At 34.1% G+C, this 14,955-nt stretch overlaps 1 protein-coding gene across 1 annotated transcript in view; it reads left to right on the top strand.

Moving 5' to 3' along the window:
- LOC117318665 (myosin heavy chain, clone 203-like) overlaps window positions 1–14,955 on the top strand; it is a 75,583-nt gene that overhangs the window by 36,780 nt on the left and 23,848 nt on the right. The window contains exon 2 of the mRNA XM_033873627.1: window positions 10,986–11,087. The gene's annotated coding sequence lies outside the window, so the exon portion shown is untranslated. The remainder of the gene's footprint in view (window positions 1–10,985; window positions 11,088–14,955) is intronic.

Genomic DNA, 14,955 nt, shown 5'->3' on the forward strand with positions numbered 1-14,955 from the left:
TTAAGATAGGTTAGTAGAAACAAAACTTTTATTCTATTTGGCATATCAAGGCTAAGTCATGAAAATATGGTTTTAGAAATAAAACTTTGGTTAATGAAGATGAGATGTTACATATTGGGCACAACAGGGAATGACAACAGTAAAAGCAGTAAAAGCAGAAGAAAACATATGTGTGTATGGAATCTTTTTCTCTGTCAGTTCTGACAGACTGTAAATTTAACACATTATGAAGATGTAAAATTAAGCTCATTTTACGCAAATCACCTGATTGTATTGTCTACATTTTTGAATTTAGTTCATCTCTATTTCCACACTATTCTCTGTAGAAAGAAGAGTTTTTTTCTTTGATATAAACCCTCGGTATAAATCCTCACTACAACTATTAAAGTCAAATATATATATATATATATTTACATTTACACTGCAGACCCACTATATAACTTGACCAAGCTCACTTGGTCAATCTTTATTATGACGTCATTAATATAGTGACGTCATAATTGTCACGTCGGCGATAACGAAAGATGGCTGTTGAAAAGGCTGTTCCGTCTTTGACGATAATAATTTGTTCATTCATCGTCGGAGCAAAATTCCTGGATATAGTCTTTAAAAATCGTTGTTAAATGTACAATGTAAATATAAGCATTGAACTGCTTTTAGTTGGAACTTATGGGCTGATGAATGCCAACTGGACAAAGTCAAATTCAACATGAAGCGCTAGCGCGCTTCATTAAATTTGCCTTTGTCCAGTTGGTATTCATAACTTCCAACTGAAAGCAGTTCAATGCTTAAATATACATTGTATGTAAAAGGATATGATTCTTGACAACTTGACTACAGAGCAGGAATTAAGCTTTCAACATCCAATGCACTCCACATCATATTATGTGTTTACATTTTTCTGTGACAATTATAATTAATACACATATTTTTTAGAATACTAGAATCTCTTGGATCAACTCAAACATAAGCATTTCCTTCAATTCTGAAATCTATAATGAAAATAATTACAGAAAATATATAAGTTTGCTTTAATAACACGAAAACAATTTTGTTAAACATTGTATTAACAATGGTAGATCCATCCAAAAACACTGCAACACTTTTTTATCAGATTTTATTATTAGATCTGGCAATCTCACCTTCAAACAGGTCAAAGACCCTGATGAGAATGGTTAGCCAGAGTTTCCTCTGGCCCAAACACCGGAAGTTGGATACATACAAGCTCTCTTGACTTTGGTTTAGGAACACATTCTCAAAAGACAATCACCACATATTAAATTCAGGGCTGGATTTCCACTAACTTGAAGAGTTGTGCCCCTTTATTTTATTTCCTATATATATCTTATACAGTTCTAGCTATTCTAGCAGTTTATCGTTATTCCCCCCCCCCCCCCCCCCAGGGGGCAGAAAGGCCTTAAAGCAAATAGTCTAAGAGAACATCCTTCTTCTGTATGGCCAACTTGATGATCACAATGTTTTCAAAACTTGTTCTGGAGCCTTACATAGCTGGACTAAATGTTTTTTTAAGAGACTTAAGTTTCTCTCGTAGCACTCTATGCTCCCAAGGGGGAGAAATGGGACCAAAAGGGGGATTCTTCCATTCAAATGAACACTTTGTAGTTATGGTCCCAAATCATGAGATGTGGTGCCCTAAAATGAAATGGTCTCTGTCTGTCCGTCTATTTTCAACTCGATCAAATGCCGGAAAGTCTACCAAGTTTGTTTGAATGAATCGCCTTTACCTTCATTATACGGCACGGGCCAAACATGCAAACATTTGAAAATCTTCTACTCAATAACCCAGAGGCCAAGTGACATGATATTGGGCCTGAAGTATGCTGTGGTAAAGTGATACAAAGTTTGTTAAAGTGAATGATCTTGACATACATTCACAGTCACGGGAGTCAAACATGCTAAAATATTGAAACACTTTTTTCTCAATAGCCAAGAGGTCCGGATCTAGAGAAGCAGGTCATTGATACAGGTCCATAGGGCATCTTGTTTGGTTGCTGCACAATACCTTACTTACTCTTTCAGGCCTGCATGTCAATGGTCAATGTCACTATTTCTATAAATTGAAAATCAGTTGAAGTACAATATATTATGAATTCAGCTGAGCTGATTATGCTTATTAGAAGTTATCAAGTTCTACCTTGTGCCTGCTTTCAAGGATAACGTACATGTATAAGGGCCCGATGGTCAAGATCACTGCTACTAAAGAAAGCATTTGCTTAGAATACTACATGTAGCTTCAGGCTTGAAAGCCAAAGGTCAAAGATAATGTTACTATAAATAGATTTTTTTTTTTTTTTTTTTTAAATAAAAAAAATCATGCACATTACTTTTTTGTTGGATTCTATGCACTCAGACTTTGTCCAGTGCTTTATTGCAGAAAGACTTTATTTTCCCCAAATAAAAAACTATCTTACATAGATTGTGTTATTCTTCAATGAACACAGGTGATAGATACGGTAGTTTTTTTTTAAATATGTAAATACTTATTACCGGTTAGCTTGTAATAACAATAATGGTCTTTATTTATACTTAAAAGTACAACTACGGCAAGATTACAGATTATTCCATAAAAAGTTCTTTGCTGCTTTCTTAAAAGATAAAAGTGTTGAACAGTTTCTCACATTACTTGGTAAAAGATTCCATGTATGAGCTCCTTGATATTTAAAAGACTTTTTGAAAGTATTTGTATGGTGAGATGGTAAGTAAAAAACATTTGTGGTTGAGAATCTGCTAGACCTACAATGGACATCAGATATGCTAGTAAAACAATTTAAATTTTTTGGAGCTAGATCGTTAAGTATCTAGTACATAAAAACAGACTGACTATATAGAATCCTTTTGCTAAAAGGCAGCCATTTTAGTAATCTAAACATGTCATAAGATGGAGTTAAAAAGTCACAATCTAAAATAATTCTGGCTGCTCTCTTCTGAAGACGCTCCAACTTAACAATATTCTTTTTTGAACTGTTACCCCAGACAGTAGCACAGTAGTCAATATTAGGATTTATAAAACAGTTAAAAAACGTAATACAGGAAGTCTGGCTTAAAAATGGTCTTATCTTTTTCATTTGAAAAATTTGACATGATATTTTTCTACATACATTTAAGAACTGGTAATCACAGGACAAACAATCACCAACTGATACTCCTAACATCTTTTCGTGTTTTACATTTTCTATATTTACATTGTTGATGACAAGAGATAGTTCACCTTTTAATTTACATTTCCTCTGTGAGGTAGAAACAAGCATAGCTTTGGTTTTGTCAGTATTAATACACATTTTGTTAACATCACACCATGATGAAACTGACTTGGCATCCTCATTGAGGTTTTTATTTACATCATCAATATATTCCGCATGGGTCTGAGCTGCAGTGTCATCTGCATACATATACATATTACTCTGATAAGTTCCCATTTATTATACTTAACGATCTGACACTTCAATTAAAATGTGACCTCTCTTGACACGCGGTGAGGTGCCTTGGGACAATGTCCAGACTCATCAATTGGACATACATACATGCCAGTCTGTTTCTCTCCCCCCTACTCTGTCGCTGCCTCTTATCAAATTTATTACCCTGTCATAATTGGAAACTAGGTTATGATGTATGATACTGTGATACATCATAATGACCTTTTTAGCAGTTGTTCAAAAACAGATTATTAGTTGGTAATCAATTATTGATTTTACTCAGTTATCGATTTTTCATTGATGATTTTAATCGGTTTTTTCAGTTACATATTGATTGATGGTCGGTTGATTGTTGATTTACGGTTGCCGACTGAGCGGAAAGTTTGAAATTTTAGCCGAGAAAGTCGTAAGAGATGCACTGTAAAAGTTTACCTTCGAGATGTTGGTTCTGACAAACAAATTACAAATAGGCTACCAAATGCAAGAAAATTGACAGCAATCAATAGAATAATAAAACCATGCCAAGATAATACATGGCCCTTGACCTATTGTTTATTATGTCATAAACTCCTCTTTCAAAAACAATCTATTAGAAAAAAGTTTAATACTGGAATTTTTTGTCTTCAAAGAGGTGTACATCCAAAAAACAAAAGTAAATGCCGACGCTAATTATGTATTGCTTAACTTATAATTAGATGACCACAATGGCATTTATATGGGCCAAAAACATGGACCTGTCACTTTTTCTTTAATTTGGCACTTGTTGGTAAGCAGACAGATGGAGACAACTGTGTGGTTTTCACAGATGTACCCAGACTAAAACATTGCCAGGCGTCGTTGTATATACATTAGTAAGATTTGTCCACTCAAGACGTAGCATGAGTTGATATACAGTCCAGTGGGGAAAAGAATAATGGAATATTTCATTCTTTTGAGAGCTAGACAGGGGAATAGCAACAGAGGGGACATATTCTTAGATTTCCAAATTCGAGGCTTGTAAGGGTTTCTTTCACACTGCTGTTTTATGGTTAAAGCGAGTTTAAAGGGAGGTGAGTTCGTAGGCATAGATCATAACCTTGGTTTGGCAATAAATAAAACATGTCAATCAAAGTATACGGTAGAAACATTGGCTTAATTAAATATGAATACATAAAAATGTGATCTTGTCTTTGTACCACTACCATACAGCGTTATCGATGCGGTGCAAGGATTGAAATTATTGATGAAAAGATACACAACAACAGCAATCATCCAGATTCAAATATTTATTATTTGTATTTATAGATTTGGATATTTGGACACGGCTTTGTTGATGGTTTGAAATAATTCCCATATTTGGGCGCCAACAGGGCATGCCCATCATTCTACATAATTCATCATTTCATACAACATTCATCATTTTTTGTCATATTCATCATTTCTGAATTCAAAGTCCAGTCATCATTTAGCATCTTATAAAACATCATTTTCTTCATCAGTTCATCATTTAGCATATTATGAAACATCATTTTCTTCATCAGTTCTGAATTATCTAACACTCATCATTAAATTCATCATTTCTGAATGTAAAGTTCAGTCACCATTAAGCATCTCATCAAACATTCATCATTGTTGTCATCAGTTCTTCATTTATATTAGTGATAATACTAATGCCTGAAAAGGCAAAAGTAAATATCGCCGTGCACCGTTTAGATGATACAAATTTCAACCACGCTAGCCGTGCCGAGTCGAGGTTAATGTACGAGTCATATGAAATTACTGTAACCTGAAGAGGAAACAGCAAATCATAGCACTGTGAAGATGAAACATCCAGCAGCTTTAAAGTGGAGTCAGGTTATATGTACAAGTCCCGTGCAATTGATGCTCGTTCTCCGTGAACACAACTGTACAAAGACTGTATTTCTGAAAAATCAAACAAAACCAAAAGCAGCAGAGTACTGATCAAATAATATACAATAACAAGGGATGGGTGGGAGGGAAAACTGTTTTGAAATAAATTACAAGGAATTGAAAAAATATCCTCCCCAATTTCCAAACCTGCTTACCGTGTTCAGTGATTCTTTGAAAAGGATTATCGATTGTGCCCTCTATATTAAAGAGGTTATTATATCCAAAGGGACATAACTCACAAACGAAGGGAGATAACTCTTAATCGAAAACAGATTTCTTCCTACAACTCAAGTTATCAGAATAAAAAATGGTGATCTTTCCCAATAAAAGGCGTCTATTACATAAGATAATAGCCGCTATTAGTTGAAACAGTAAATGATATAAAATAATCAATACAAATAATTGAAAAATCCACCTAATCATTACATGGTTCATAGCAGACATTGAATGATATGTATTAGCACTCAGATATACGTCACCACAGCAATTTCATTCTTTTTAAGTAAACTTCATTTTTACGTGAACGTTCAAGTGGCATTTCATCAGGTAAAACTGTACCCTGTACTTGTATGTCATACTCTGATGCATCAAAGGATTGAACAAAACACATGCAAGATAGTAGAACATTTCAATACAGACTTACATACAATAGAGCTAGTAAAAATGAAATAAGCTGCATCATCCAGCTATTTCGTCTTCCTAAGGCTCGCAAGTAATGTTAAGGACCTTAAGTTAAATCATCAGAACTACAAAGGAATATATGTATAAAAAAAAATTATTTGTGCTTTATGATAAACCTGTTGTTCCCTTTTTAATTAAAATATCGGGTATGATGTATTCAGTATTCTTTTTCTTCTTACTAAATTTTGTTATCTGATTTTGTGTAATAATATACAGCTGTTATTCAAGTTGATGTTTTCTTTGTATTGATGCATACACCAATAAATCTGTTATATGTATTGTATTTGCTACATCATTTTAATAAGTGTATTACCCCCGTGCGTAAAATTATGCGTATATTTCTTTCAATGAACTGTTGTTTTCATTATTACTCATCAGAATGCTTACCGTTAGTAGTTAAGAAATAACAAAAGAGCTTACCAAGTTGACATTAAGCTCCATTTTGCATTTTTTTTCTATCGAACTGAAGAATAATTCACCATGTTTCATTACTCCTATACAGATCCTTTATACCAATGTATAAAGTTTAAGAGGGAAATGTACCTTGATTTTGATATGTTAAAATACTGTAAACACATTTATGTTCGTTCTGGTTCAAATTCGTGGTTAAGCTTGAAGGCGAATTTGTTCATTCGTGAATTCCAAGTTTTGAAATTTCAGAGTTCTGATACATATTGTTATACAGATCTTTCCTATTCTATGGGATCGATTTGAGCATGCCAGCTCTAGGAGGTAACTATGAGTAACATCCCCTTACCCTTATTAATTAAGATATATAGTTAGCGGTAGCGCACAGCCGGTTTATCAAGTAACGTATATCTTCCGTCAAGCTTTATAGTGGTAAATAAATGATATTTTTGTATTTGTGCATTCAATTATATTGTGTATCGTCCATGTATTCAATGATAATGACCTAATGATACGAAATATCCGGTCTTGTTCTTGTACTTCTCATTGTTACTGGCCTTTCAAATTCTGTCCTGATGAATTTTTCGTGAAATTTTGAATAAAATAAAATTTTCCGACTTCCTTGTATTTTGATAATGAGGATATATAGACACGTTATTTGTGACCGTCCATTGACATTGTACTCATTTGATGTTCAAATTTAATGCAGTTAATACATTCCTTCCATCTTATAGCCAGGTTAATATCAATATTACTGGAAGTTCTGAGACAGTAAGTTGGTTCACAAATGCCTACCCTCGAAGTGATTTCAGAGGATAAACAGATAATGTGTAGTTATGGGTGTGGAATATAAATGATGATAAAGAAATCATTATTAAGCTTTAACAGTAGTACCAGTCACTGTCAGATATGTTGATTGTACATTGGTGATGTGTGTTTTGATCAGACTGCCTTTCTAATATACATTTCTTTACCAGTCTGTTTAGTTAAAAGAGAGCCTGTCAATTTCCGACAGCTGTCATTCGGAGTAGGTATCGGCACCAAATCTGTTACAGGAAGGAGTAATAAAAAATATTCTGCCCGGGCTGAGGCTTGAACTAGCGACCTTTTGCTTTCGAGACAAACATCCTACCAATAGGTTTAAGTGAAATTCTTATTACTCTGAGCTGTTAAGGTGACATTATATTCTGCACTTTTACAATATAGATACAATACTTTGTGTACAAAAACAATGCCTTAAACCTGTTTAGTTGCCTTTAGTATTTCATTTGACTGCACAAGTAAAGTATATCCATTGAATGGCGTGAAGCGTAACGTGTATGACGAAAACGCAGTAACTACCTACAGTATCGGTACACTAGTTCAAAGGGCAAACGAGCCTAGGACCAATCATTTTACACTCCTTATTTTATCAACGGAAAATTTTGTTTATACAGACAGCCATTCTTCCGAAAAATGCATTACTGTACTGAGACTTTAAACATAAAAGCATATTTTGAATTAATTATGTTTCACAATAATTCCATTTAATACAGTTTATAAAAAGAGTTCCAATCCTTTTTTTTTTTTTTTTTTCCAAGATGGCGGCGACACCAAACGCACGGTAAATTCGCAGGCGGAAATTTTGGCAGGTTTGGCACCTATATGTGTTATTATTGGAATGGAAATGACCACAGTCGCTTTAAAATCATTTAATGTCAGTATTTGAACATTATATATGGAAATTTTTTCACCGTTAAGCTGAAAATTAGATGTGTTTGTCAGCAGTGAACATTCCTTTGTCACGGTCAGTGTGTTACCTATATACGTAGACAGTAGTGTTACCTGTAATTTACGCGCACTCACGGTAACGACTACAAACTTTCAATACTATAATACTATGAGCCAGGTCGATACCACGCCTGTATCTACAAAGCGTAAGCAACCGGAAAACACCACTCCAAGTCCAGGCACACCTATTCAGCCTAGGCACAGAAATAGGAATTCCATGGATAGTATAACTGTAGACGAGACGCCATCTTTGAAACTTGAAGTTGGCAAAGGTAAGGTTGTAGACTTTAATTCACTCATCCACAGTACCGTTTCCAACCCTGCCTTTGCCTCGTCAGTTGCTCCTGTTTGGGCCAAAGCCTTGCTACCCCACATTAAAGGCATGTTCAAAGATATCATATCCGAAACTCTCGAGGAAATTACCGAACCTCTTAAACAGACCATCAGTGCCCATCAAACTCAATTAAATGAGCAGTCTACCCAAATCATAAGTTTGAAGAAGGAAAATAATGAACTCTCCATCCAGTGTCATACACTTCAAGGAAAGGTCGAATCACTTGAAAGTGGCTTAGAAGAACTTGACCAATATGGGAGGCGAAACTCCCTCCGATTTCATAATGTAAAGATGACCAGTGGTGAGTCCACAAACTCTGACCCTAAAATTGTAGCGATCTGCAGACAAATGAACTTAGATATATCTGATGATGACATTTTTAGGTCTCACATCATAGGTAAACCTAGAAATGGCAAGTACCAAGTCATGTGTAGATTTCGGAACTGGAAAGTTAAAAACTCTATTTACCGCGCTAAAAAAGCCCTGAAAGACAATCCGGATAGAGTGTTCATCACCGAGGATCTTACGGGATACCGTCAGGGTATTATTAAAGAGCTGTCTGTAGCCAAATCTCAAGGTAAACTTGAATCTTTCTGGACCAATGACGGGAGAATCTTCTTAAAACTTTAAGGAAATCCAAATAAAATTATCATCAAATCATCCAATGACCTTCTAGTTCACCTGCCTCCACAACGCCCGAAATCAGGATACTAACTGAATTCCTCCAACGAGTTGTATACACAATTTATGAACCTGTATATCATATCGCTTTATACAGCAATACAACAATTCATTTGTATATATTAAAAATCCCGATATCTGAATAATAACTTAAGTTCTAGTTGGTAATTAAAAAAAAACTAAGTTCTATTTACTTTCTTTTTTGGTTTATAGCTATTTTAGTTATTTTAAATACCTTAATTATGTCCATTAGTATACACAGTATATCATGGTTTGGAAGCTAAATGATAAACATTTGATAATAAATACATCATGATCTGTAGGTAAAGATCAGTACTTATGATCACCAATAGTGTTGATTAACATCTTGTCATAAATATATCATGATCTTTAGGAAACCTGTTTTTCTCTTTTATTTTTTAGCAAATGTACAAAAATTGCTTGTTCGTCATTCGTGTTACACTGCCCCGATGTATATAGTTTGTACATACTTGAGATATGGGGCATGAAATTAGAAAACTATTGAATGTTTTTGTGGACATGATATGATCATATGAGTAAACGGAGAGTTGGGTGTGTCTGTGTTGACACATTTTCATTACACACTTACCAATGACGAGTACATGCACGCCTATTACGTGTTGTTGTTTAGCTAGCGTGACTTGTGTCCTACCAGATGTCTTCACGTGCGTTTCACGATACAAATGTCATGTGACAATGAGTAACCAGTTTTGTGTATAGATATAGTTACATGCAAATATATAATGTAGATGACTTTGAGTGTTACATCAACGTTTGAATACTATCACAAATCTGTCCAGCGATAATTGTGCCTACCAATACATTGTTAAATGGCAAAGTTATATCGTAAGGCGCAATAACAACATAAGCGCTTCATAAGTTTCCTTTTATTTCGTTCATTAAATACACGAGATCATATAACTATTGGTAAAAAAAAAAACAAAAAAAAACCATACAGTCTAAATTCGCTTGTTCTATATACATGTAGAACAATTCTGCGAGTGTTCCGTCTTATTGTTAAATTATCATTTTCATATTGAATACAAGTTATCTTATGTGATAACTTTTCAATGATACGTTGTGTGATATTCAAGGAATGTCTAATTTGTTGTTGAGTTTAATTTCGTATTTCTATGCATACGTATACCGGTACGATCATATAAATGTTGCCGTGGTTTTCGATTGTATATTAAATAGTTGACCTTGTATATAAATCATTCCTATGCTTCTTAATTACTGCAATATCCCACTAGCCTGCCAATCATCCAAATGTGGTTCTTTTCCCATGTTTGATGAAATCTTAGTCATTCTGTTCCTATTTGGTATATTTATCTTTCCATCATTTTATCCTCTTTTTCTATTCACCTTTCTTACCTTTCACATTTTTTGTTTATTCTCTGTCATTACCCTTCACCCATTATGTCCGTACTTCTATAATAGAACTGTCTTCTTGTCCGAGTGTCCAGTTGTTGACATTTACAAATGTATTTTGGTATACACACCCGACTGTAGCCCTATACGTCATGTACTAATTATTGATGATCATGGGTAGTGATTTAACTCAGTATAGGGCGGCGATCGACTGTTTCTACCATCGTACACACTCTATATTAATACCTCAACAGTTTTTATTTTACATACATTTTCTAAAACTATTCACGTGTTACAGGTCCAGTGTGATGTGCATTTTAAGAAACATTGCTTTTATCACTCATTTTATCTTATCTTGTATCGTTAATAACTCTAACTTCCTCTTTATGCTGCAGCTTCTTCTCGTTTCCTGTAACGACGTTCATCCGGGAGGGGGGATAACTGTTTACACTTCCAGTCTCCTGTGCTCCCGTCGTAGAGCTGATTTAGAATTTCAGGTGGGTGAAGTTGTTTGGACAGAGATCCAGTTTCCAGATAAGAAATTCCTCTTATGCACATTATACAGACCTCCAAACACAACACACTCCTTTTGGAATCATTTTAAACTGTCATTAGAAACTGCCATACAAGAAACTCCACATGTAGTAGTAGTAGGCGACATTAATGTTGATCTCTTAGTTGTTGAAAACACACATACAATCTATGACATTATTAACTCCTTTCACTTGACAAACGTTATAAACAAACCGACACGCATTGGACGGACGTGCTCTACACTCATTGACCCTATACTGCTTTCCGACACGTGTACCTTCAGTTTAGCCGACGTAATCGACATTGATAACGACATCTCTGACCACCAAGCCACGTGTGTAGAATTGACTGTTGACACTGCTATTGTTAAGATTTACAAGAGAAAAGTGATATGTTATAGTGACGCAAATTACGGACTTTTTAGTGATAGATTAGACGAAACTGACTGGCAAGATCTTTTTTCAAGGACACACTCCCCAGATGACATGTGTGATATTTTTACATCTAGATTTTTAGATATAGCTGGGGAGTGTATACCGACAAAAATAGTGACAGTACGATCAAACGACAAACCTTGGTTTAATGCTAACTTAAGACGTGAAATTAGAAAAAGAGACAGACTTTTAAAAATTTTCAAATCAAATCGAACCACCGCTAACCTCACTAACTTTCGGAAACAACGTAATCATGTGAATAATCTTAAGAAAAGCACTAAAGAAAGGTTTTATGCGGACATAAATGGCATTTTTGATCAATACTCTGTTTCGAACCCTAAAATTTTTGGAAAATTGTCCGCAGGCTAATTAAAACAACTGATACTGCCAACATTATACCTCCTCTCAGAAATGAATTTGGTCAAATCGAAATTACAGAAGACGGTAAAGCTAACACTTTAAATGATTACTTTGCTTCCATTTCTACTATCGACGATTCCAATACCGACGTGCCTGTTATACAACTTAGGACGGACGCTACTCTATCTGACATACCTTTCAATTTGAACGACATTATCGACATCCTTAAATCGTTAAATATTAGTAAAGCTGTAGGTATTGATACCATAAGTCATCATATGTTAAAAAACACAGCACTATCAGTAGCTCTTCCTCTTTCTTTAGATTTTCTTTAGAAACTGGTATCTTTCCCAAACAATGGAAAAAAGCATTAGTAATGCCTATATTCAAAAAGGGGGATAAACAGCACTGTTGGTAAAGTTTTTGAAAGATTGGTAGTGAAATATTTGCACAACTATTTATTAGATCATTCATTAATATATAAATATCAGTCTGGTTTCCAGCCAGGTCATTCGACAGTACATCAAATTATTGAATTATATCACACTTTATGCGAACACTTAGAAAAAAAACGTCCTTCATGTATAGTTTTTTGTGATATTTCAAAGGCGTTCGACCGTGTATGGCACAGGGGATTGGAAGTTAAACTAGCAAATTATGGCATTTCCGGAAAATTGTTAGCGTGGTTCAAAAATTATATTAGTGATAGACAACAACAAGTCTTTGTGGGAAATACGAATTCTTTGGTTAAATCTACCAATGCCGGAGTTCCTCAAGGTTCTGTATTAGGCCCTCTTTTATTCATTCTATATATGACATAGCTGATAACCTGGAAAGTCTTTGTAAATTATTCGCAGATGATACCTCCTTATTATACTCTGATACATCTCCTCAAACTATTGAAAGAAAAATAAATAACGATTTAGATAAAATTAAACACTGGGCTAGTAAGTGGTTAGTAAATTTCAACCCTTCTAAAACAGAGGCATTACTTGTTTCCAACTTTGAACTTGAATATGCAATTGAAATTAAGTTTAATAATGTAAATGTAGACTTTGTAGAAAATCATAAGCACCTTGGAGTAGTATTAAGTGAAAATTGTAAATGGAGTATGCATATAGAAAATATTTGTAAAACTGTGTCAAAACAGGTAAGTGTTTTACGAAAACTGAAGTATTTGTTAAATAGACGAACTTTAGACAAAATTTACAGAGCATATATTCTTCCTTTACTAGAATATTGTTGTGAAGTTTGGGACGGATGTACCCTCGGTGACGCAGACAATCTAGAAAAACTACAGTTAGAGTCTATCCGTATTATAACAGGTTTACCATCTTATGCAAGTAGGGTTTCATTATATTCAGAAAGTGGACTCGAACCACTAGTAAAAAGAAGAAAGAACAGAAAACTACAACTTTTTTTCAAAATTCAAGCTAACCTCACGCCGAATTATCTTTCAGCTTTACTACCTCCTTTAGTGTCACAAAATGTAAAATATAACCTCCGTAATGCAAACCATTACTCCTTACCTAACTTCAGACTTCAACTTTCTAATAGTTCTTTTTTCCCGTCTACTATTCGACTTTGGAATAATTTAGACCCTGGCATAAGACAGAGTAGGTCAGCCCCAGCTTTTAAAAACTCTCTTCGTAAGCTTAATGACATAAATATCCCCTCTTATTATTTGTTTGGTGACAGAAAATCTAATATTTTGCATGCTAGATTAAGAACTAATTCAAGTACTCTAAACGACGACTTATTTCATGCTAACTTAATTGATTTTCAAATTTGTCATTGTGGACATTCTATTGAAAATGCATTTCACTTCTTTTTTATTTGCAACAAGTACATAGATCTGAGAATAAAGTGGTACCGTGAGTTAAATGATTTCATCCCACTGGACCTACAGCTTATTCTACATGGCAGTCATGAATTTTCCAAAGCAGACAACGAAAAAATATTTCTGCACACTCAGAAATATATTCACGATACAAATAGATTTTGATTTTACATTTGTACTTTCTCTACCACCTACCTCTCTCTATCACTCCATTCGTGCAAGTCTCCCCATTTTTTTTTCAACATATCTCTCTTCAGTACTTAATATATTTGATATATTGTGTTTTTGAAAAAAGGAAAAAGAAAAAAATCATATATATATGTAAATTGTTTAACCCCTTTAACTCTATCAAAGTCTGCGTCTTTTATCTTTCTCGACTCATATGGCACTTGGGAAACGGAAATATCAGAAGGAAAGGAAAGACCAAAGCGAAAGAAAACCGTGGCAGGGGATATGATGAACATTGATAAGCCGAAAGTTACGAGTAGTGGATTGTGTACTTGTGCCATCTGGGTCGGGAAAAATCATTCACGCAGTCTTAAAAAAAAAAAAAAAAAAAAATGTTTCAATTACTAGTGGAAATGTCAAAATTATTTCATAAAAGAATTAAAATGAAGGAGATGTCACATTCTTTTCACATACTTGCACCTTCTAACACCCCATCCTTACCCTTCCCTTATCCACACTTCCACACTAAATAATTATTTTATTGTTAATGTCATCTTGTATATTTTGTATGTGTTATATAGTATTGTATGGAAAGGGCTTGATATAAGTTGGAAAACTTGTGCCCAATCCTATTGTATATATTTGATACAATAAAATATGTTTAAACTAAACTAAACTTTGTTTTAAAACCGAATACAGTTAGATTAAAGTTGCCGGCACACATAATGATACCCTAAGATGAGTAAATAATTTGTATGATAAGTAATGCACATATTTTGTTTATTTTACCTTCAAAGTTCTGACATAACTAATATGCTGCAATGTGCCGATGATGTAAAGCTTTAATATCTTAAATAAAATGAATATTTATTAGCATATTATATTTGTTAAAATTACTTGAAAATGAAGAGTAGATTGCTGGTCATTATGAATATCATAAAGAGTGACTGCTGTATAAAAAAAATAATTTATTGGATTTTTCCGCCATGAAATACACGCTTATCGATGTATGATTATAAGCGTTTAAAT

Source organism: Pecten maximus, unplaced genomic scaffold (assembly GCF_902652985.1).
Source record: "Pecten maximus unplaced genomic scaffold, xPecMax1.1, whole genome shotgun sequence".
In the NCBI taxonomy this organism is placed as follows: Eukaryota; Metazoa; Mollusca; class Bivalvia; order Pectinida; family Pectinidae; genus Pecten; species Pecten maximus.